Below are 14,384 nucleotides of genomic sequence, written 5' to 3' on the forward strand. Positions count from 1 at the left end.
TGTCTGGCAGTGAGGCAGCTGTAAAAAAGCAACCCACCCCCCCAGAAGTACAGAGACTTAATTCCCCAACTTTAACATCATGACCCCTGTAGAAAGCCACACGTGTCAGTTGTATTTTCACAGGGAGATGCAAAAATCAAGTGACCAATTTTTAAGTTGAGTAAATAAAGTTGAGGAGATAGTTATTAACCTCACAAAAATATACTAAAGATCCCTCAACATAACACCTGAAGGTGAAATATGAACAGAGACAAACCTTGTCAGCAAAGGCTCATTTCCCAAACGATCCTCAAAATGTTACCAATTCCCACCCCTCCTCCACAGGAGCTCTGTGCAGTGTAACTGTTCTGCAGGCAGCTTCCCATTAAATGCTGTTGTGGGACATTCCCAGGCCTGGAAATGTACCAATGACAGAATTTGAAGAGCAAACCTGGCTCCCCGCACCAGGCGGGATTTGAGTGTTTTGTCCCTGTCCACTTAGTCTTTGTCAATAGTACAGACGCCAGGGGCAGGACTCCAGGCTCTGCTTGAGGGATCCTGGCACAGGGGCTCAGGGGAGAAAGGATGGTAGATTCTGACCTGTGCTCTGGAGAGAAGATAATAAGTGAAGGGGACATTTCTGACTCCTCCCCTGCCTCAGGGTCAGAATTCTACATTCCACAGGGACAAATGAGGGGGTGATGCCACTTGGTTAATGAAAGCCAGTGCTCCAGGTGAGGTTTGAACTCACAACCTCAGCATAGCTCCTCTTAGCACTGCCCTATAAGTACTATGTGCTAACCAATTGTGCCACTGGAGCACCTGTTAATTGGTGTTCTCCCAGTTCCCTAGGTTGATACAGGCGAGGAGTGACCCCAAAACATTCTCAGTGGGGCTGAGAGCAGGTAGCAACAAGTGTTGGTACTCGGTGGGGTGGATTCTTCTTAAGGCTTCCAGGCCCCATTTGACCCTTTTGTTCTTCCCTGTGTAATAACAGAGCTGGTTAAGACTCAATGGAGAGTCTTGCTGCAGACCAACAGATCTGAAATCACTGATAACCAGCTCTAAGTATTAGTCCTGCTTTGGGACAGTGTCTCTCATGCAAGAAACTGCCCAGTCTGCGCTAGCAGTGAGGCTCCCTCACTAACAGCTGAAATCAGGGAGAGCTGTGTGAAGTGCAGGGCCCCAGGGGTGCCTGAACAGGGGGGAACAACACCCCAGGTGCCCAGAGGAGGAGAGGTGTGTTGGGCTCCAGCCTGGGACTCTTCCTCCCTCCTGCCTAGCCCTGACTATGAAGCCTGGCCCTGGCCCTCCTTCCTTTAAATGCCTTGTGGGCAAGAGGAAGAGTGTGGCAGCTGCAGGGACCGAAGTTGTGGGCATCAGGTGAAGCAGTGAGAAGCAACCATATGATCAATCCACAGGAATCTCTAGCCAGACTGTTAAGTTCTAGGACCCCAACCTATAGCCGCCAACCCATTGAACCAGCCAGACCAAACACCTATCTCCAGTGGGCATCAGTCACCCAGCAGGAGGGAAAAACCCTCATTCTAGTTGACCCTGAGAGAAGGTAGCCAAACACATTGAACTCCAGTGCTTTATAGCAAAGCAACGTATTGCCATGAGGTCCCTCTGAGATTTGAACTCAGATTCCAGGATTCAGAGCCCTGAGTGCTGCCCATTACACCTTGGGACCTGCTGCTATTTCATTTTCTAGACCCCTGTGACTCTCAGCTGGTTTGCACTCTGCACTTATTGCTTCCCACCAGCAGCTTCCTCTCGCGGGACTCTCTCTCCTCCTCCAGTGACTGTGGTCCTGCACTACCGGATCCGTGGGTCCTGCCCTGAGTCCCTGCATCCCCCTGCTTTGTCTCCATTCCCTGCAGGCTGCAAAAATGTCAGGGGAGTCTGCTCCTCCCTTCACTCGATGCTCCCGCTCATATCAGCCAACTGCAGCCTCATCTCCTGGAACTTGGGCAGCTGTCGCTTGATCCGGTCGTACAGTCACACCCTGACTGGCTCCCCTGCCTGGATGCTCTTGTGGAAATCCCACAGGTGACACTGCAGGGCTTGGCATTGTTGGTTTCTTTAATGTTGTGGTGTTTCCCCAGCCACCGGAACAAAGCCACCAACTCCTTCCTCACTGACTCCCACCAATCCCCCTGGTAACCACAGAGCCCTCTGATGCTTTCCCATTCTGCCAACACAGCCAGGCCTCACGCCCCTGCCCCTTTGTCTTGCAAGCTCTGGATGTTCAGCTTCCAATAGCCTCTGCCATGGGTCAGGGAATTGCCCACATTGAGCACACGGTGAGAGCTGTGTGATCCGAACAGTCCATTGGCTCCACCTTGCACTGGGCTGTCGACGTGATCTCCTTCACGGAAATCCGGTCAGTGCGACTCCTGGCCTGTCCCCGCAGAAAGGTGTATCCCCTCTGCGGCTGGTGTGAGCTCGGGTCAGAGGAATAGGAGGTTACTGCTCACCCTCCACTGGTTCACTGTGCAGAAACACATTCTCTAAGCCGACCTCACTACAGACCTGCACCAGGTAGTGCTCATCGTAGAAGAGTTTCCTCTGACGGTTGGGAAAACAGGACCATCAGTCCTCAGGCCGGTGCAACAATTGAAATCCCCCCCGACACCAAACACCGTGCGGTCTAGAAGAAGGAAGCCAGTTCCTTCATAGAACTTTCCTTTCATGCCTTAATTGGGGACCATACACACTAATATAGCCGTAACCAGTGCCATGGAGCACAAAGCCCACCAGTAATGCCCTCCCTGGTCGGAGCTCCAGGCCCTTCTGTACTCACACCACGAATGTGAAGAACAAGACTCCAACCCCATCATTCTTCCCTGGCCTGGAGGACCAGAGAGATGGGCCCTTCCTCCAATCACCCTCTGCCCATCAAGCTACCCTAGAGTTGTTAATGTGCATTTCCTGAACACCCACCATGGCCAAGCCCAGCTGCTCCAAGTCACTGAACATCAAGTGCCTCCTCCTGGGACCCCAACTCCCTTCCACAGGGCCACTTTCACACATGCCCCTTCCCTGGCACTGCCCTCCCTCAGCTGCACAGAAGAGTTTTCATCCTCTATACCTGCCTGTCACTGCCCAGCACCCCCTCTAGCACTCTCTTCCTTCCATTTTGGGTCCACCAATAACTCACTTAGGAGAGACAGCTCCTGTCCCTCATTGTTAAAGGTCAGGCCAGCCAATTAGGGGCAGAAGCCCACAATATCTTTTCCTACTGCAGAGCCCAAGCTCAGGGACTCACCTTGGGTGCAGGGACCACTGTGCTCCCAGAAAACAAGCCACCACTGGGCAAAGAGGGATAAAAGAACCTGCCAAAGCCTGGGATTGAACCAGGGACCTTTAGAACTTCAGCCTAACCCTCTCCCAACTGAGCTACTTTGGCAGCTGCATGGTAATGTTTGGGCCTGTTGCTTCTCTGCCCGAGATATTTTTGCAGCAGTTGCACACAAAAAGGACGCCATTGTGAGCGGCCAACGAAGACAAGACTCGCTTTTGCCTGCCTTGCTCAGCTTGACCTGCTGCCTCACCCCGTTCCTGCCCTAGTGCCTGGGTTGACCTGGTGGTGGAAGGGGACTGGGGACCAGTGGCGCGGGGAGGAAGTTGAGCTGGACCCTGAGCTAGGCTAGACCCTGGTGGTGAGAGTCTGGCCACCACTTGCCGCCCCCCCCTGTTGTCCTGGCTTCCCCCACTGGGCGTCATTTCGGGAGGGAAGTGGGGCTTCTGCCTCCCCTCCCCGATTTTCACACCACAGAGGAGTGCGAACAGGAAAACGAACAGCTGCTCCACACCCCCACCGGAGGAACCCGACACCCTTAGCTGCTCCCCTGGCTCCCCCCCAGCTATGCTACTGAGTGGAAGCGTCCTGTGCCCAGCACACAGAGGTTGATTAATCAAAACCCTCTTCTGCCAGCACCGGGCCTCCTGCTTCTTACACTGGGCCTGCAAGCGAGGGGGCGGCTGGCACAGCGCCAAGAGTCTGACCTGTGAGGCAGGAGGTGGCTGACGCCCGCAGCCTGCTGGGGAGCTCCCAGAAGTTGTTAAGGGACAGAGACTCCTCAATGCCCTTAGTAACAAAGGTTTGGGGGTCACCGAGGGGGTCACTATGTCGGCCCTATAACCCTGGGTGTCAGGTCACTGTGCAACTTTGATCTAGAGCTCGGATCCCAACAACCAACCAGCAGCCCACAGCCTCCCCCTGGGTCTGCCCCACCTGGTTACTCCTTACAGGCCGACCTTACCCCCTTTCCAGCCCCGGATTCTGCCCCTAATCATCCTACTGCCACTCAGAGCCACAGCCGTGGAGGTGCTGAAGGAGGGAGGGGTGACGCTAGGGTGGGGTTCTTCTCTAACGATGGCTGGAAGAAAGGTGGTGCTCAGCTCTGTCAGCCACCTGCCCAGTTGCCTCACTGCCAGGGGATGCAGACGTTTCTGTAAGGCCATTAAATGGGGTATTTGGCATCTGAGTGAATATGAGGAATGTGCAATCCTGAGAGGGAATTTCCACCCTTCTCTTCAGGGCCCCAGTGGCCTAATGGACAAGGCCACTGGCTTTCTAAGTCAGAGATTGTGGGTTCAAGTCCCATCTGGGGTGAAAAACTCCTTTCTTCTTGTACATTGCAAAGAAGCATTGGTGTTATTTTCACCAAGGAAGCTGGGAGACGTTTGAACACAAAGTACTGGATCTTGGGAACAATCCCCCAGAAATGGCATCTTCCACTTGACAAATGCTTTCGAGACCCATCAGTAGGAAACACTTAATACTAGTGTTTGTCTGAGAATAGAAGGAAGGGGAGCGTTTACTCCGACACCTCAGTGAGTGAAACAGACAGAAAGAGCAAGGCTGTACTGAAAGAGAATGGATCTGTCTGGAGACAAAGCAGAACCTGAGAATGAGCAACGGTGTGAAAAGAAGAACTTCAAATGTGTGTTAGGTGTTAGTTAGGTTGGTCTGACAAATTTCAAGAAAATACCAATGCTCGTAGACTGATACAGACACTGGCTGCTTCTGATCTGTTACTGAGAGTTCATTGAGAAATATTTTCCTTAACTCTGTTATGGAATATTGGGTGGGCTATGAAGGCACCATTCCTCCTGCTTTCGCCCTTCGAGACAACACGGCTACATGGAAGGTGCGGCCAATGTGCACCTTCCAGTCAACTGCTAGAGAAGACAACACAGACAGGGATGGCAGCAGGGCAGACTGGAGCTCCACGGAGATGGTGGGACCAGGTCTCATCAACGGGGAGGTGGCCACCCCACCATGCACAAGGCTGAGCCAGCAAGTGTGGTGTGCGCTTCACTGTGTCCCTACTCACTGCACGTGGTGGTGGAGGGCAGTTACTGAGTTTGGTTGGTCTGGCAAATTTAGGGCTTGGCTACACTTGCAGAGGTAGAGCGCTGGGAGTTAAACCACAGCAGGGAAACCGCTGCCGTGTGTTCACACTGACAGCCGCAAGCGCACTGGAGTGGCCACATTAGCAGCTCTGGCAATGCCACAGAGACCAGTGCAGTGTGTTAGCTCTCCCAGTGTGCAAGTGGCTGCAACGTGCTTTTCAAATGGGGGGCGGACGTGGAGTGTGACAGGGAGTGTGTTGTGTGTACGTGGGGGGAGCGACAGTGTGTTTGGGGGGCTGAGAGTGTGTCAGCATTCTGTCTTGTGTGTTCAGACAGCAGCAGACCCCCCCCCACACACACACACTCACAACAGCAGCATTCCACACTAATGGTTGCTTTGTCCCAGAGCAGATAAGCAGCCGGCTGTCAGAAACGGAGCTTTGAAAGGGGATATCCGCATGCCTGCAGCCGATTTCAAAACAGTGACCAGAGTGGGCACTTGACTTCAGGGGATTATGGGACATTTCCTGAGGCCAAACACAGTGCAGTGATGCAACACGTCATCCACACTGATGCCAGGGCGTTTCAGCAGGGCTCAGCGAGCTTTATGCTTCTCATGGAGGTGGATTACCGGGAGCGCTCCACCTGCACAGCCCAGGTGCTCCATGTGCCTTGCCAGTGTGGACACCTCAGGAGTTAGGGCGCCCGGGGCTGCTTTAATGGGCTCTAACTTGCAAGTGTAGCCAAGCCCCTAGACTACGTCACTTGTGTGACTTACTTGTGCTATTGTAATAAATACAATAGACGTGCAATGGTCAGAAATCGCACCAGCAGAGAAGTATATTGCAGGGAAACCGTAAGGAAATTAAGAGTTTAAATTATCCTCCACATGTCCCACATCCCACTAAAATGAATCCAACCCACAGGTCACATGGGCAGAAGTATCGGTGTCAGGATGCTACATTGTTAGCACAGTAAATGAAGCTGCAAAATAAATGATGTTTAAATGACCTCACTCTATTTTTTACAATCCTGTGTTAAGAGGTAATAGATACAGATGGACACCAGACAGGGTCGTTTGGAGGATGAAGCCTTTATGCTTCCATCTCCCACCACTGTAAAGTTTTAGCCAATTAGGACAAGTCAGCAAATAAGAACAACCTCAGGTCTCAGTAACTGCTGCAGGTAGCAAAGTCCTACAGGGAGCAGTTTCTGGCACTACACCTGTGCAGCTCTGCTCCCCGGCTCTTCTCGGGCTCCTGCTCTCTCCTTAGCTCTGCCCCACTCTGCCCCAGGCAGTTCCAGCTCCCACGGAGGATGGGACCCCCTGGCCTGGTGACTCCCTCATTACACTGCCTGGCCTGTCAGTGCGGCTAACTTGGAGCTTTGGCCTCTCCCCATTGCCCAGGGGACTGTCAGTCTCAGGGTCCTGATTTCCCATTGGCCCTTCCCCCTTCTATTGGGACTGGGAACTAGCCAACCAAAACCCCCACTAAGCTTTAGTAAGGGGCCAACAGTCCCTTACATGAGCCGGCCCCATGAGGGTCACTGATGGCCAGAGAAGGCAGCATGAGCTGGTCCCATGGTGTAATGGGCAGCACTCAGGGCTCTGAATCCTGCAATCTGAGTTCAAATCTCAGTGGGACCTTGTGGTAAAGCCCTGGAGCTCACACTGCTCCACTTCCCTGTCTCCAGCTCTGCAAGAGCAATTTTTCCCCTCCTGCTGGATGGGTCAGGGCTCTAGAACTGACACCTGAGGGTTGGGATTCTCACGGCTTCACCTGGTGCCCACAAGTCTGGCACTTGCCTCTGTGCTTGAAGGAAGCAGGGCTGGGCAGGTGGGAGCCCAGCACCTCTCCTCCTCTGGGCACCTAGAGCAGAGGCGTCTGGTGCTGACAGCTCCAAGGGAAGCTTAAAAGCAGCGGAGGCCAGGGCAAGAGGAGGGGAGGACCATGCCTATGTGTGGCCAGCAGACAGCCACAGGGCTAGCCTGCTCCCTGCTGTGCTGAACCCCCACTGAAGGCCACCCACAGGCCAGCATGCAGGGCGGCTGCTGATGCTCTGTGGCCAACATCAGAAGAGGGTAGGAAAGCAGGGCCAGCCCCCTGGTGGGGCCTCTGACCGTTCCCACTCATGGTGCTGACTTTGGCAGTGGAGCCGCCCATTTTCTTTGGCAAGTCAGGAAGGGCAAAGGCGAGACTGGAAGCACCTGGGGCTCATGCCCCAGCCTTTGTGACGCCCAACCCCCAACTCCTTCCCGGGGCTCTAGCTGAAGCCAGAGCATTGGCCTGAGTGACCAAGAAGAGGTTCCAGCCCTGAAGGGAGCAGGACTTGCAGCACAAAGTGAGCACAACCATGAGGGGACTCAAATTCTGAATTATCCGATCCACAGGGAGATGCCTTATCCTTTAGGCCACATGATGAGGGGGTCTAAGCTCTTCTTTGGAAAAGCCGGACACTGTGTTTCTCAGGTCATCTGCTGAGGGGGCCGAGACGCTCTGGGCACAAGAAGTTAAGTTCCCAGCGACAAGTGAGACTTAATTGTATGGGGCCAGGTGCAGGGCTTTGGCAGGGAGGCTCGGGCATGGGGGATTGAGGTGCAGCGGATGGACCGGCTGTCTGGGCACAGAGATTTAGTCTCCCTGAGGAGGAGGAGGAGGAATCCTGCTGACAGGCAGTGGCTGTGCAGAAAAAGAGGAGGGGTTCCTGGGACTTTTTTTGCCTCTCTTTTGCCTGCCTGCTCACTCTTGCCTGCACACTGGGATAATCACTCTTGTGGTGAATGGTGAAAATGTTTCTTAACAAGCCCAGGTAGCTCAGTTGGTAGAGCACCAGGCTCTTAATCTGAGGGTCCAGGGTTCAAGCCCCTGTCTGGGTGCTCAGCTTTTAAGTTGCCTTGTGTGCCAGGAGCCAAACTCTGTTCACAGCCACACAGGGATTCCCAGAAGCTGTGGCCATTTCCTGGGAAGGTTCCTTTCCTTAGCAATCAGGAGAGAGGCCACATCCACAGGAGCAGGCGTAGAAAGTACAGTCTCTGGCTGCCAGGAAGCGCTGTGGGGCCAGGTGCTGAGAAAGCCCAGAGGGGGAGCAGCAGAGATGAGGGGAAGAGAGACAGAGAAGCAATGAGGACAGAGCACAAGTGTAAAGGGGGCATCTGGTCTGGCTATTGTGGGGAACTTCCCTGGTTTATACATGACCCTGGTGGAATTGGCCAGTAGAAGGATCTGAGTCCCCACCCCCTTACCCAGAGGCTGCCTGACCTCGAGGACTGTTAGGATACAGAGATTCAGGCCTGTCTGCAAAGGCCTGTACTGTAAGAATTTAGGTGTATTTTTATCACTTAGCTAGTTATAAAGATATAAAAGAGAGAATAAAAAATCACTGTCTGTCTGTGTAATGGCCTTCTCTTACTGTGACAGTCTGAGGCCTGGTTCTTCGGCTAAGCAGCAAAGGCAGCCATAAGGTGGGAAGTGTATGGTCACATCCTCACATTCCCAACTAGTCACACTGAAATAAGGTGCTATTGGGCTGTTAGGAATACAATCCTGTCCTGATATTCCATCACCTCCAGAGAAAGGGAAACTGAGTTTGGTAGCATCCTGTCTGGCAAGAACTCACTTATCAATAGACGCAGCTGGAAAACCCTTATGTCTGTATAGATGTAGTTGTGAAATCCTCCCTTCTGTATTGTTTTGTATGTTTATTTGCATGGTCTCTGTCTGGGTCTGTGATTGTTTCTGTCTGCTGTATAATTAATTTTGTTGGGTGTGACCAGTGAAGGAGGTGGAATATAACCATGTTACAGTATATTAGGACTGGTTAGTCTAGAGAAGGAGTGAGGGTGCCAGGCGGTGTGGCAGTCGGGGCCACGTGGTGAGTGTCCCGCTGAAGCGCTGGCCGCCCCCCTTCTCTCTCCCTCCCCTTCCCCCCCCCACTAGACCGGGCGCGCACTCTGCAGCACAGGGAGTCCACTGGCTCCGGCCGCCCTGTAGGGTTTTTTTATTTTGTTTTTCCCCTGCTTTGCCGGCCGTGCCGTTGTTTTTCCCCACCCCCTGCTTTGCTGCTCCAGCCCCACCGTTTTGTGTTGTCCCCGCCCCCCACTTTGCTGCTCCAGCTGTTCCGTGTCCCTCCCCCCCAGCTTTGCTGCTCCAGCCCCACCGTTTTTGTGTTGTCCCTCCCCCACTTTGCCATTCCAGCCACGTCGGGTCCCCCCCCCCCGCTTTGCCGCTACAGCCGCACCGTATCCCCACCCCACCTCCGCATTGCCGCATCACCCGTGCCGTTTTTTCCCCTCTGTTTTGTTGCTCCGGTGGCCCCACCCCATTTTTTTTTTGCTTGGGGCGGCAAAAAAGCCAGAGCCGGCCCTGCCCACACCTGACTCCCTGTTGTGTGTGAGTCAATCTTTGGCCAGGTCTGCCAAACAAAGTTGTTTCAGCAGAATGATATTGCTCAGGTGTGTGAAAAACACACAATGCTCCCTCGGTCAGCAGCTTGTGGCTGGTGCACACACTGCAATGCCACGTCTGGCGACAAAACTGCCCTGTTTTGCTGACAAAATAAAACGACTTCAATGAGAGGTCTAGAGCTTTTTGCAGCAAACTTAATATGACAGAGTAGACGCTGCTGTTCATTATATCACCATAACTGGCCTCCTCCAGTATCCCACAATGCCCTCCGTGAACTCGCCTGCCCTGCATTCCTGCTACAGAGCAACGGGCCCCTCCCCTTTCATCGCTCTGGGAAGTTCTGACAGCTGAGCCTGCTGCTCTGCTCCGGCAGCCAGGAGCAAATCACTGCCGTGGATGCTGCTCTCTTCCGCACTGCGAACACAGAGCAGGGTGGCGGGAACTTCCATACATTGGGGGAGGCACCGGCATCCGAACTGTGACACCGCAATGACACCCCTTCCCTCGAGGAGCCTCTTACCTTCTATACAGGGACGTCTGTTTTCTAGTAAAATCACTAAAAGGGAAGGAGAAAACTCGAAAGAGGTTCCTCCTGGCGCTTATGTACGTGAACCCGAATACTCTCTCTGTCCTCAAAGAGAGACCTGGAGAAGGAGACTTGCTGAGGCAAAGCCACAGGGGTCTCTGAGGTTTCCCTGGCCCCTCGCCCCTGTCCTGCCTGGCTGATGTCAGCATCTCTCTGTGAGGTCACCACCTCCCCACCACCTTTGACCAATAGCCTGAGGTCCTGCAAAAGGCCTTTGTGATGTCACTGCCACACCCCTCCCTTGCTGTGCTAATGTCCTGCCCCTGGCCAGGCACTTTGGAGGTTTGAGCTACTCCCTGTGGTCACCCCACTCAAGGAGCGTTCGTTCTAGGCAGCAAGCCAGCTAGACAGGAAAACATCAGACACTGCTCCCAATGCCACACTCAGTTTTTCAGAAATTAGTCGACTTTATGGCCAGAAGAGACCATTAGAGCATCTAATCTGACCCCCTGCATATCACAGGCCTCCTGTGTGACACAATAGCTACTTTTGGGGCAAACACATTCCAGAAAGGCATCTAGTCTTCATTAAATGACATCAGGAGATGGAGAATCCACCACTTTCCTTGGTAGCTTGTTCCTGTGGTGAATCATCCTCACTGTTGAATATTTGTGCCTTAGTTGTAATATGAATTTGTCTCTTTTCACCTTCCAGCCATTGGGTCTTGTTATGCCTTTCTCTGTGAGATTAAAGAGCCCTTTCATACCCAATCTTTTCTCTCCATTAAGGCACTTCAACACTTCAATGGAGTCACTTTTCATTCATGAAGGACCCCCCGCCGCCGAATTGCCGCTGAAGACCCAGAGTGGAAGAATCTCCGGAGGCCAGGACCCCACGAGAGTTTTCCAGAGCTCCCAGAGTTAGTGAAGGACCCCGCTCCAGGAGCCCAAAAAAACTCTTGTGGGGGCCCCTGCGGGGACCAGGGCAAATTGCCCCACTTACTCCACCATCTGGGCGGCCCTGATGGGACCTGGAGCTACTGTTATTTCAGGAGTCCTGTGAGACCCTCAGCTGGTTGGTTTGCACTCTGCTCTTGGGACTCTCTCTCCTCCTCCCTCTCTGCTGCTCTCCTCCCCTAGACATTGAACCCAGCCCTTGCTGCTGCCAACACCAACTGGCAGAAGGGCCTCTAAGTCCCCTGCCTGAGGGGAGGCCAATGCATGTGGTCGGCCATAAGCAATATGATATTTTCTGTCTTATTCTCTATCCCTTTCTTAATGATTCCCAAGATTCTCTTTGCTTTTTTGCCCGTCGTTGCACACTGAGCGGATGTTTTCAGAGAACTATCCGCAGTGACTACAAAATCCCACACTTGAGTGGGAACAACTATTTTTGGCATCGACATTTTATATGTATAGATGGGATTATGTTTTCCAATGTGCATCACTTTGCATTTATCAACAAATCTGTCATTTTGTTGCCCTTTCACCCAGTTTTGTGAGCTCTTTTAGTAACTCTTCGCAGGCTGCTTTGGACTTAACTTTCCTGAGAAGTTTTGGATCATCTGCAAATTTAGCCACCTCGCTGTTTACCCCTTTTTCCAGATCATTTATGAATATGTTGAATAGTACTTGTCCCAGACCCCCTGGGAGACACCACTATTGACCTCTCTGCATTTTGAAAACTGATCATTTATTCCTACCTTGTAATCAGTTATTTACCCATGAGAGGACCTTCCCTCTCATCCCATGAGAGTGTAATAGAGCAGAATAGGGCTTCCTTGGGTGTGGGTGTGAATTGACAATATATCAGGGGGTTGTGCACATTTATTGTCCTGGTGAAAAAGTGTGTCTGATACTCAGTCTTTGCTGCTCCTGCCAGCTGTGACTGCTGAGGACATTTTCCATCTCTAATCCGGGGTCTCTCTTCTGCCAGATTCTCAAAAAGTCAGGCCCCCTGCAGACTATGGCAGAGCAGTTTGGTAATAGGCTGCAGGACTCACCATGTAAGAATGTAGCTGCTGTAGCACCTTGACTGTCCATGGGCCAAATCTTGCAGCCCTGGATAACCTCCCACTGATGGCAATGGGAATTGAGCCTTTGTAACTAGCTGCTGGTACCTGAGGTCTCAGCTATGGATTAAACTGATGGCAAACACAGCTTCAGCCAAAGAAGAGAAGGATGTAAGTGACAGAGCAAAGCCTGCCATCCGGGGAGCTGCTGCAGTCCCATCACCACAGCTGGAAGGGAGAAGACGAAAAACTCCCTAAAGTGCTGGGAGCAGCCCCGAGAAAAGGAAGTTTGTCAGTGAGATCAGTAGCAATAACTGTGAAATGACGGAGTGTTTTCTCCTCTGTGCCGACATAGCTGAATTGTGTTACTTTACTGTGAGAATAAGCTTTAAAATATCCTGCTCTAATTTCAGGATGGATCTGTAACCATAACTGGACTCTGTGGGAAGTGGCCTCTAGATTATGATCTTTGGGCAGAGCTGGCTGAAGAGCCTTCCTACTCACCAGGAGATCCTGGCTTGACCTGCTAGTTCTTCCTTGCTGAACCTGGCTTTTCTGTCTGGCTCCTTTCTTTTATTTCTTCTAATGAAAAGAAAAGACCTCACTGCACAATCCTTGTAAGTGCTTGTTCAAGACACAGAGACCCTTCCGTGCAGCTAAGTCTTGGAAAGTGTTAAGTGGTAAATCTGGAGCTGATGGAAAGGTTACCATGACTCAGAGTTGAGCTGAAGCTGCTGTGACTGAAACACAGAGAATATTTAAAAATAAACGATACAAAGTGTTTGAAGCGTCAGTTATTGTGGCATTGGGGGTAACATACAGGTTGTAGGGGGATGTTAGCGTTTTGGTATTGGACGGCATATACATATACACAGTCTGTCATGTCCCCAATGCGGGGTATACGGTGGGTCAGTTCAAGGTACAGCCAGCAAGCAGTGAGGGCACATCACTCATACAAACAGGTTATGGATAGTCGTGGGCATGAATAAATGAGCAGACTGGGTAATGATGGTAGGATGACCCTCACAGGGCAGAGTTCAGTTTGGTTGTTTCAGGGCTCAGGGGATAAAGTCCAACAGGGGAAGTTTACAGGTCTCTTCCCCCTTGTGGGTGCATGAAGTCACGCCAGCTCACTCTTGGTATTGACGGTGGCCGGTGACGTGCTCTGTGTAAATGTCAGTATCTGATCACAGCAGCTTGTGGGAGAAGCGCATGTTAGAAGTCCTCTGTCAGCTCAGCTGTGGCTTTCAGTGCACTGAGCCAGCCTGCTCAAGGTCGGCAAGTCTTGAGGGAAATGGGGAACATTTTTACTTTGGAATTTGAAGGTGTAGTCTTGGACCATCAAGTGGAGTGGTTGCAAAGGCCCTGCGGGGGAGAGCACCATGGCTTAGTAGGCTAAGGCACCTATCTAGTAAACAGGAGATCCTGGGTTCAACTCCCAGTGGTGCCTTGTTCTATAGTTTTTTGTCTCCTCTGCTCACATTTTCCTGTGTCTTCCTAGGAAACAGAAGAGACCTCCCTTGACAATCCAAGTAATTGCTTGTGAAGGAAAAGGCTTCTTTCCAACGGAGCATTGGAGAGAATCAAATCCTCAGTCTGGTGTTGATGAAAAGGCTATTGGCATTGGCAAGGAGGTTGCTTCCGCTGCAATTTGCTGTGACAGGAGACCCTGTGTTGTGCGGCCATGCAATTCACTGGGGATATCTGTGCACAGAGCCCCTTCTAGAGGGTTCTCTGCAGGGCTTGCAGGAAATGGAGAATGACTGTCCTTTCACTTTTCATGTTATTGTTGATGAAAAATGGAGCAGTCGGGGAGAAGTCCCAGAGCGTGGCACCATGGCAGAGCATGCCAAGAGAGCTGCTGGATAAAGAGCAGATTCAGGATCCAGCATCCAGTGCTGCCTTGCTGAACGTGCCTCCTCTTGTCCCTTTTTGATCAATCTTTTTTGTTAACGGAGAAGCCCGACTCTGGCTAGCCATACAAATGCTTGCAAAAGAAACGGGTCTTTTTGCTGACAACTGACAAAAGGAGGCTTTGGATAAACATGGAAACAAGGTCAAGGTCACTGTAACTCATCTTGCATGTGCAGCTGTTGAA

At 52.0% G+C, this 14,384-nt stretch overlaps 4 non-coding genes across 4 annotated transcripts; 3 read left to right on the forward strand and 1 right to left on the reverse strand.

The window, feature by feature from the left end:
* Positions 1-705: 705 nt before the first annotated feature.
* TRNAI-UAU lies at positions 706-799 on the reverse strand. Its single transcript has 2 exons — positions 762-799; positions 706-741 (listed from the first exon to the last, which is right to left on the reverse strand). It is a non-coding gene; the product is annotated as a tRNA-Ile (tRNA).
* Positions 800-4,526: 3,727 nt separating this feature from the next.
* Positions 4,527-4,600, forward strand: TRNAR-UCU. Its single transcript has one exon. It is a non-coding gene; the product is annotated as a tRNA-Arg (tRNA).
* A 2,319-nt stretch (positions 4,601-6,919) lies between these two features.
* Positions 6,920-6,991, forward strand: TRNAQ-CUG. The gene has a single exon. It is a non-coding gene; the product is annotated as a tRNA-Gln (tRNA).
* Positions 6,992-8,148: 1,157 nt separating this feature from the next.
* On the forward strand, positions 8,149-8,221 carry TRNAK-CUU. The gene has a single exon. It is a non-coding gene; the product is annotated as a tRNA-Lys (tRNA).
* The last annotated feature ends 6,163 nt before the right edge of the window (positions 8,222-14,384 follow it).

The sequence above is a fragment of the Mauremys reevesii genome, linkage group 12 (genome assembly GCF_016161935.1).
Source record: "Mauremys reevesii isolate NIE-2019 linkage group 12, ASM1616193v1, whole genome shotgun sequence".
In the NCBI taxonomy this organism is placed as follows: Eukaryota; Metazoa; Chordata; order Testudines; family Geoemydidae; genus Mauremys; species Mauremys reevesii.